The sequence below is a fragment of the Pipistrellus kuhlii genome, unplaced genomic scaffold (assembly GCF_014108245.1).
Source record: "Pipistrellus kuhlii isolate mPipKuh1 unplaced genomic scaffold, mPipKuh1.p scaffold_m20_p_8, whole genome shotgun sequence".
NCBI classification, from domain to species: Eukaryota; Metazoa; Chordata; class Mammalia; order Chiroptera; family Vespertilionidae; genus Pipistrellus; species Pipistrellus kuhlii.
Genome location: NW_023425584.1, coordinates 40,202,975 through 40,213,373, shown reverse-complemented (window position 1 = coordinate 40,213,373; position 10,399 = coordinate 40,202,975).

Sequence of the window (10,399 nt, the reverse complement as noted above, 5' to 3'; positions counted from 1 at the left end):
AAATCTAGTTACTTGTGTGTTGTGATGAGTGAATATTTCTATCATTTTTTATCATTTTTATTTAACCATCTGTGGCTTGTATAACTAAGCATTTTGGAGTGTGTGTAGAATTTTAAGTGAAGACAGTGTCTTTACCGTATTAATACTCAACCATAGGAAAGTACTAATTACCCAGAGGCCTCCAGAGTCACATTATTAGGCTTACTCTAATTATACAGGTTTATAAAAAAAATAATATTGAATCCCAGCTTCTGTTTTTGACAGCATTAATAATCACTCTTACTGAAAGATTACTAAAATCAATGATGTGATTAGGATTGTACATAAGAACTATGAGACATCACATTTAAAAAGCCAGTTGCTTTGTTAACAGAGATGATGTGTGAAGTTACTGATGAGGTAGAAACGAAGCTTTGAAATTAAGGTTGATGTAGAACAATTTCACAAATTAATTGTAAACCCTAATAAGTTTATATGAGTAAGAGAAAATGAGTCTAGAACTCTCCTTTTTCATCCTCAGTGGGTATGTTTCTTATAGTAGCAGCATAGTACTAATTGTATTCTTAAGAGGAAGCCCCTTGACTTTCCAAAATACATAATGAGATTACCTAAATCCTAACTAGGGTTACAAATCATAGTGTTATTTTATGAAGAGTTTGACAATGTTATTGCAGACAGACCATGAAAAGAATATCAAACTAGCTTTAGAATTTAATAGTAAACAGAAGAGATAAATAGGTGCATCAATAAAAAAAAGTTTTTCTTTAAATTCAACTGCCTGGCTAATATAACTATTTATATAAGAAACTTGATTTTTATGATCACTTACTTAAATGTCTCGAAAATGCTACACTGCAAATTGTTTGTTTTATTGAAATTTCTAGTTTGTTTTTTAGGTAAAAGTGACGTCTTTTAAAAACCCAACATGCACCAAGCATTTTTACATAAGTTATAAGATTCCCCCCATATCTATAGGGATTATTATTCACCTTAAAATATATTTCTATTATACTTAATTCCAGAAGATGTGTTTTTAGTAATCTGTATTTGAGAAAGTTTTTCTTAAGTTGCTTATTTCAAAGAAATCTTACCTAAGATAGAAAATCCACTGTACATGACAAGTGTGTCAAAAACACTTTAATCTCTTACACCTAATGCATTCCTTGTCTCTACAAATACTCAAATATGATCTAGCATCTCATGATGTTTCTCTAACTTTTATTTTATGTCCTATGTACTAGGTTGAGTAGATAAATATGAATAAAGTAAGCACAGTAGTCTCTCGGGATTGGTTCCAGGTCTCCCACGGATACCAAAATCCATGCTGCTCAAGACCCTTACATAAAACAGTGTAGAACAATGCAAACCGTTATCCTTTCACATCTGAGGATTCCCAGCCTGCCAGGTTGGTTTAATCTATGGATGAGAACCCAGGGAGAGGGAAAGCAGACTGTATATTTATTAAAAATATATAAGTGGATCCTCAAACCCATGTTGTTCAAGGGTCAGCTGTACCTTGACAGGTATTCTGAATTGTTTCCCCCATTTACTAGGTCATAATGGCAAGCTAAGAATTCCTCTGTGATTAGAAAATTAGATGATCTGAGTAAACATAGCTCCATTGATAGGACACCTGCTGTCTTAGAATCAGAAGATGTAACTTGGAAGCATGTTTGAGGGTTAAGTTAAAAAGACCCTGGACAGTGTGGCTCAGTGGTTAAGTGTCAACCTATGAACCAGGAGGTCATGGTCAATTCTGGTCAGGGCACATGCCTCGGTTGAGGGCTCATTCCTCAGTGTAGGGTGGACAGGAGGCAGCCGACCAATGATTCTTTTCCATCATTGATGTTTTTATCTCTCTCTCTTTCCCTCTCCTTCCTCTCTGAAATAATATATATACTAGAGACTGGTACATGAAATTTGTGCATGGGGGTGGGAGGTTTGTCCCCTCAACCCAACCTGCACCCTCTCTACTCCGGGACCCCTGTCAGGATCAGATCTAAATCGGCAGTCAGATAATTTGGGACTACTCGCTTTTAACTGTTCACCTGCCTGCCTGCATGATCACACCTAACTGCCCCCCCTGCTGGCATAGTTACCAACTTCCCACTCCCGCAGGCCTGGTCACCCCCAACTGCCCCTGTTGCGGGTCTGGTAGCCTCATGTAGCTTGTTGCTCAGTCGTTTGGTTGCCCCTCACTAATCCCTGCCAGCCTGGTCGCCCCATGCAGCCTGTTCAGTTGCCCTTTTGGTTGTTTCAGATGGATGGTCACTTAACCTTTTATATATAGAGATACGAAAGCTTGATTGACCTGGATGATTAAAAGCATTGTCCTGAATTTCAAGCCAGATGGGACACAGTCTGTCTTCTTACTAGCAGTTCTTCAAATCTCCTGAAATGGAGATCTGTCAGTTCAAAAAAAGGGCTCTGGGTCATCATAGTACATTTTCTTTTTCTCTTCTTATTCTCCAGCTTTCTTATTCCATAGCAGGCACGTGGAATGTGTGGTTTAGATATTGTGGAGTTTGGAAATACTTAAGTAATTAAGATAGTAATTATTTTATACATACAGGGTTTAGAGTACCCCTGTATGACTTTCACAGGCTAGTAAAGTTGGGATTAGTTGGCCAGAATAAAAAGGTTTAAGTATAAATGTAAATTATATACATGTACACATGTGTAAGAAAAAGGCATAGTAGTTAAATTATGTTTTTTTGTGTAAGGAATATAAATGTTATCAGCAACAAAGGAGAGTTCACACAGTCTTAAAATACTGTATGCAGACACTTGCTTGGTTTACAATGGAGAAGTCCCATATCCGTTATGAAAGCAAAGGGTTAGTTGTTCATTTTATACACTATACAAAAAATGAATTCCAGGTGGACATAAAACTACAGGATAACTACACTTATACTAGTATCTGGCAACCTAAATGAAGAGATAAACTGAGGCAAGCTCAGATGACCAGAAATTGCATTTATTTGGGAAAAGCAGAGGAATTGCAATTTGTAAATACTAACTGTAGCAAGCTCAGGCGAGCCTGTTGAGGGCTTGGGGTGGGCTGTATTTATGGGCAAGGAGGGCAAAGAGGGGGAAGTCCAAGGAGTGCAAAGAGGGGGAAGTCCATTACAGTGAGCTCCTTGGCTTGAGGATGGAGGGAGGTACTTGGCCCACGTTTATTGGTCAGGAGGAAACTTCCAGCTTTCCCTAAATCAGGCAACTGAGGGAAATCAGCCTCTCAGTTGTTTGAGGGCAAAAGCATGTGATTCTTCATTTCCTATCCTCTAGTTCCATTTTAGATTGAGATCCTTTCCTGTATCCAATATGTTGTCACTCCAGATATATTATATTTCTTAAAAGGGCCTAAAATAGCGATTCAGGTAGACTTCTGAAGGCAGATGAAGACAACCACCACCACCACAGCAGCTCCCAAACCGATATTTGAGAGACAGCAGACATGGGAAGCTCTCCCCATGACACAAGTACCCACTTCTGGGACTGCTGCTTGGGTAGCCCCTGGCCACTGAAACCGCTGGTGATGGGGAAGGATGGAGATTCGGGAGAGGAAAGCAGGCCTGAGAGTTTCCCGCCTGTCTGTTTTGCAAAGTGGTCCCCTTTGACCATGGTGTAGAAAGAGGTACAGGGAGGGCCCTTAGCCTTTCAACATGTACCTCACTAACAGGATTTAAAAAAAAAAAAAAAAATCCAGTTTCTTGGTGTTGAGGTCCCAGAAACCCTAGAAAGAGACTTCTTTTACTTGAGAGTCCTTACATAGTAACCCATTTTTCAGATTCCAATTTGGAGAGGGATTTTTGGAACAGTGAGGTTTATTTCTAACACGCACAGATAGTTGGAAAACTCTCTTACTGGTTGTTTCATGGTTATTTCTTACAAAAATACAGTGTCGTCATTTTTAAAAAGTTTTTTGCTTCTTCGCTCATTCATGTTTTACCATATTGCTCCTTACCCGATTTACTGGATCTTTCTTACAATTAGAATGTAGAAGAATTTGTTTACCTCTGAATGGCAAAGATTGAATAGGTATCAGCCTAGAGCACATAATGTATTTACTTAAAAAAAAAAATCTGTTGATCTTTATCATGATTCTTTTTCATAGTACATCAGAATTAAGTTATGTTGAAAGGGAAAAATTTAGTTGCGATTTTAAAATGAGTGCCCCTTTCACAAAAATGCTCATTTTTCTCCTCCTTAAAGTTAGTAGCTTGGGTTTAGCTTAGTGCTCTCATAATTTATGTAATATTTACATGTTTAAAATAAGGACAGGCATGGGAGCATGAGATCTGATTCATACAGCAGAAACAGTAACGTGAACCCCTTCTACTTACACGTGAAGCAGAGCTTTCCATATACGGGAAGAAATGTTATTGATGTTCTAGTTTTATTTTACCTCTAATAATTCTGAATAAAATGGTTAAAGAAAAAAAAAAAACAAGGTTATGGGATTTAAAGTTATCTTTTTAATATGGTATGACAATTTTAAATTGTTGATGCGCATGCAGTTTCTGCTGAATTTTCACTGTGTTTGTGAGTACTTGTGAATTGTTTTCCTATATCTCAGAAGAACGTGTTTTATTTTGGTGAATTATAGGTGGCAGTGTACACAGCTAAATTCCACATTTTATTGCAGGTATAAAGAAGATATTTCAGTTGGTTAACAGTTTCATATTTAAGCTTTTTGTCATTCTAGCCCCCATTCTAAACTTACCCCTCCTTTTTATTCTTAATCTAAAAACATCAAATAAACTCCCTCAGGTAAGAGCTTGCTCTTGGGAAGTATTTTGAATGTTATCTGTATCTGAAAGTGTGTGTGTGTGTGTGTGTGTGTGTGTGTGTGTGTGTGTTTACATGTTATTAAATAAAGATGTATTGGAAAGAGTATAATATTGACTAAACAGCTGATTTAATATTAAAATCAGAATTTTAAAGCTGAAAGGAATTTAGAATTACATCGCAAGCCAGTGACAGAGGATTTTTTATTCTGTCTGTTTAGATTTTCTGTTTCAAAAGTAACAAGCAAATGTGTTTTGGTTGCCTGGTGGTGAAAAATGCAAAGCTTTCTTGATTTACTATCCTGAGGGGTGATATCTATCCTAAAGAATGCTAAGTACAGAATTGCTATTCTTTAGGGCTGATATCCACTGCAAATGCAGGATAATAGATTATAAATGATGTAGAGAATAGGATAAACCTTAAGTTGATGATCAATAGCCAGCCGTACTGTGACATTTCATGGAGAATAAGAGCATTAGGCAACATGGCGGTCCAATGACACCATTCTTTACAGAGGATTTTACAAAGTGCATCCAAAGGTTTTCTGAAGGTTACTCAGAGACATATGGGCGGGGGGAGCAGGGACAGGTGGTGCAGGGAGAGCGGAAGTGAGAGTTCAAGAAGCAAGCAGGTCCAACTCTGGTGCCCTCAGCTTTTCTGTTGTTTTGTTTTATGTATTGAACTTTTAAATGGAAATCCTTTTATATAATCCAAATTATTCATCTGTAGAGCAGAAATAGAGAACTGAGTAGATACTGACACTCTCCCAAGGTCAAGTAGATAATTGTCAGGGTGGGGCTGACAATGACAGAATACTACCACTGGTAAGTAAGCAGTCCTTACTCTGCATTTCTGTTTTTTCCAGAGTGGGTTTTTTTGTTTGTTTGCTTTCCTTGTCCTGTTCGCCACCATAATTTGTTTATTCATTTTAATGCACTCAATTACTTTGCAATTCTTGGCCCATATGTAGCTTATAATTTTCAAATAGATATGCTCACACTAATGCTGGCCAATTGTTTTGGGATCATTTGATTCACTCCAGCTGATATATAAACATTATTAATTCTAAAAGGAAATAAGCAGACAAAGAAATTCAGAAAAAAACCATTTCTTCAGATTGTTTCCCCCTTCTCTTTTTCAAGGCCAGTAAGATTAGTTCTCTAAACTTCAGTGTCTCTTAAGTCCTTTCCAATACATTGTATTGTTTTTTGATCTGATGTACTTCTCCAGTATTCAGAAGTCTGAATACTCTTAAGTACTGGGAGTTTAAAACGGGCATAAACCTGTAGAAACTGAAAGAGCCAGTAGCTAAAAGTATTGGGTAAAATTCCTTTAAAAAATAAAGCGAAGCCATGAAAATCTGTAAATATAGCAGACTAACCCCAAATCTCCTTTCCTTGTTGGAATAATGCAATGGACCCCAGGTTATATCCTCCCTATTTTTTTGAATAATTTACTCTCTTTCATAGCTTCTGAGTCAAATAGCAAGTTAAGAATGAGTATATTTTAACTTGAACATTTGACTTATTTTGCATATTTGGCTAGGCCTAGGGGGAGAATCATTTATTTAAGTTGTGCTTGCATGGATGGACCTCTATGATAATCTAGATTTCAGACACTTTTATGAACTCACATTTATTAAATACTAGAGGTTTCTTGCAGGAAGATTCCTGCAATAGGCCTTCCTACTACAGTCTCCGCTGCCCCCCACTCCACCCTCTGCTTTCCTCCCTTTTCCACAGCCCTGCTGGCTTCTCTCCCTTCTCTCCCACCCTGCTTCCTTGCTTCTCTGCAGTTTCACTCCCTTCTGCAGCTCTTGGCTTCTTTCTACCCTGTCTTCAGTCTTCGCTCTGGCCTGCATATGCAAATTAACCACCGGCTTGGTTGGGTTAATTTGCATACTCATCCTGATTGGCTGGTGGATGTGGCTTGTAGGTATAGTGAAGGTACAGTCAATTTGCATGTTTCTGTTTTATTAGAGAGGATAGGGCCCCCAGAAACTAAAAACTGGTTAATGTCCCATATAATTTTAAATTTAAATTAAAATGGCAAGAAGTTTTGGTTGATTAATTCAAGAAACACAAGTTGAGCACCTACCATGTGCCAAGGAGCTTAGGTTTTTTTTGTTTTTGTTTGTTTGTTTGTTTATTTTTTGTTTTTCTAAAATATATTTTATTGATATTTACAGAGAGGAAGAGAGAGGAACAGAGAGTCAGAAACATCAATGAGAGAGAAACATCGATCAGCTGCCTCCTGCATACCTCCTACTGGGAAAGTGCCCGCAACCAAGGTACATGCCCTTGACCAGAATTGAACCCGGGACCTTTCAGTCTGCAGGCCGACTTTATCCACTGAGCCAAACCGGTTTCGGCAAGGGCTTAGGATTTGTTAATGAATAAACTAGACAAATGTCCTCACCTTTGTTTTAGTGGTTTTTTGTGTGTACAGGTAGCAAGTGAGTATTTGCATTATAATAAGCAAATAAGCAAATAATCTACCATGTCAGGAGGGGAAGGTGCTGTGGGGAATAGGAGAAAAAGAAAAGGTTAAGAGACTTTATTGTAGAAAATTAAGAACTTTCCCCCCTGTGAAATGTCTGAGGGTTATGGAACTCAGATATGAAGCAGAGTGGGTCATTAGTGACTATAGTTGCTTTGCCACGGGAAGAGAAAACAAGCACAACGTTAGCTGTTCTTCTTTAACTTTCCCTTTAGGAATTGCTTTAAAGTAGATTTTTCTCATTAGCCACTAAATTGAATGTTTTCCCATTAGGCGACTTGCCCCAAACACTAAATTAGTGGGAGGACCACTCAAATAACTCTCATTCTAATGGCAAGATTTTGAAAGTAAAGGGATGTCTGGGTATACCAGAGGAGTAACTTGCTTTTTTTTTTTTTTTTTCATTGTTGTCCTTTTTGGGGACAGAAACATGGTAGTATAATAATCTGTCAGTGGAGGCAAAACTTTGGTTTAGGATATTGAGTTCCTATCAGAGTTCAGAGGACTTTCTTGGCCATATTAACAGAACCCTTACCGTTCATGGGAAGAACTTAACAATAATTGAAAGAAATTAAAGCCCAAACTGGTTTGGCTCAGTGGATAGAGCATCAGCCTGCGGACTGAAAGGTCCCAGATTCGATTCTGGTCAAGGGCATGTACCTTGGTTGCGGGCACATCCCCATTAAGGAGTGTGCAGGAGGCAGCTGATTGATGTTTCTCTCTATCCCTCTCCCTTCCTCTCTGTAAAAAAATCAATAAAATATATTTAATAAATAATAAATAAATAAAATTAAAAGCAAAGGACAATGTAGTTATTGTCATTTGAACAAGTTTCACGTGGGAATTGGTGACAAAGAACTTTGTCAAATGTGACTGCCCCAAGAGCCTGGTTCCATTGGCCTTTGCAAAAATTTAACTCATATTCAAGGTAGAAGAACGATGATGCTTAAACATGCCAAATGCCAATATGATGGGCACTTGTGGAACGTGCTATCAGCCAGTGGATAGAATTGCAGGCCACACAGACTTTCTATGTTTCTCCTTAACGTACTCAGTTGTATAATTACACAAGCGGTGGCCTTTCTGTCATGCCTTTCAGGCTGCTTGTAAAACCTGCAACCACAAATGCTCACACTGGAAGACTTCCTCCTCTAAAATTGTCTTTTTATTTTACCAGCATGCCCATCTCCCAAGGTTATTTATTTATTTGCTTACAAACTTCGTGCATGTATTTATTCACTTATTAAAATTATGAACTGAACTTCTGTATGTTTGGGACATTGTGCTAAGTATTTACTTACAGACACTTTTTCTGGTTAAAAAGTTTTCACATGAAAGTTGATAAACTGATATGGCCAGTTCAGTACCCAATTTGAGAACCACAATCTGGTTTGTCTTAGCTTATGGCTGCACATAGATTAGAAAGAAGAGAGTGAGAATAAGTATTACTAGGTTTGCAGGTAGAGGAACAGAAATCTGAATGACTTTAGTTAAGTGCTAGGTATTTGATATTTATAATGATAACAAAGAGAAAAAGTTATATGTTGTTGCCTGAATTTTTCCCAATGAGGTAGAGACATTTTTAATACATTTCAGAATCATTTCAACAGAGTAGTTTACATTTATATAAAGTTAATAATTACATTAATGGTAATAACTATACATTTATAGATGTACAGTGTATGAAGTTCTTGATTACTTATTTTAAAAGTTCTTTTATAAAAATTATTTTGTATGGTTTATTTTATTTTTAGTATTTGATGGGTAAGTGACACCACTGCAAATTGGACTCAGTCTATTTTTTTTATTGCTCTGTATATAATATATATATTTAGCCTACTGATTTGCCACTCAAATCTGTTCTTTTTTTTTCTATAAAGAATTTCCTTTACTTTATAGATTTGTAATGCAATTAATAAGTATATGTATACTTCTTCTAAATGTTTAAGAAATCACATTTAAATCATTATACCACCTACATTTAATGATCTTTACTTTAGTATAATATATAGAATTATACATATTTACTTGTGGATGTCTTGTTTCTGCCTTCATTCCATTACATTATGTTGCAACTATGTTTTAGTGTTTTGTTTTGTTTTTAGTTTCATATTTTAGCTTCTATGGGATGACTGCTAAATTTCATATAATTTCTGGAAGAAATTATAGTAATTAAGAAGCACAAAAGTACCTATTCAGTTAGCCTACTTGTACCCTCAGAAGAATCATTAGTTGTAAAAAGTCTGAGGACGCTTGTCCTTAGTTAATTGAAATAAGAGGATTTTTCACCTTTTTCTATTTCTTTCCACTCACTCATTTGGTTTAGTTTTGTTCACTCTAAAATGACTCACTAAAAAATGTCAAACTCTGTACATTTGTCTAGGTAATATTTTGTTGAAGCTTGTTAATCTATGGTTAAATGTAGGGTCAATATCAATCCCATTTGGTTACCAGGCAGGCACTAACTACATTTTATGATAAAAAAAACTATTCAAATATGAAAATATTTCATTGATCTTTAAGAGTAAGGGATTTATTATGTTCACATCGATTGAAGAGTTCAAAGTGCAGATTGAGAGCTGCTTAATCTCCCTTTCCTGTGAATATTGCCCAGCCACAGGCACGGAAAGCCTGACTTCCATATAGATCCTTCCTTCCCCAGGTAATTGCAGTATTTACGAAGATGAACTTTATCTGTTTCAGCTTAATATTTCTTTGAAAGGGCAGTCCTAATTTGGAAGCTACTGAATCAAAGGCACCATGCCTTTAATTACTTTTTAAAAAGAACCCCATTCTTTCCCCTTTGAGTACTCTACGTTAGATTAAACATTTGGGGGAGAAACAAAGCAGAGGGGAGCTGTCAGTGGGAAGTATTCTGCACACAAATGTTAGCTACCATTCCTGTCATGGAAGAAAGGAAACGAGGAAAAACAGCAGCTACCATTTCAGTTCAATAACTCCGGTCCTTCTTTGTGAAATCATTCTGAGACTGCTGAGTAGAAATAGTTTAAAGGTCCATTGTAAAAGAAATAAGACTTTTATTCCTTAATTAGACTCTTCAGAGACTATTGTGACTTTGCAAAATTGAATAACCTTTAATTCCCTGGTT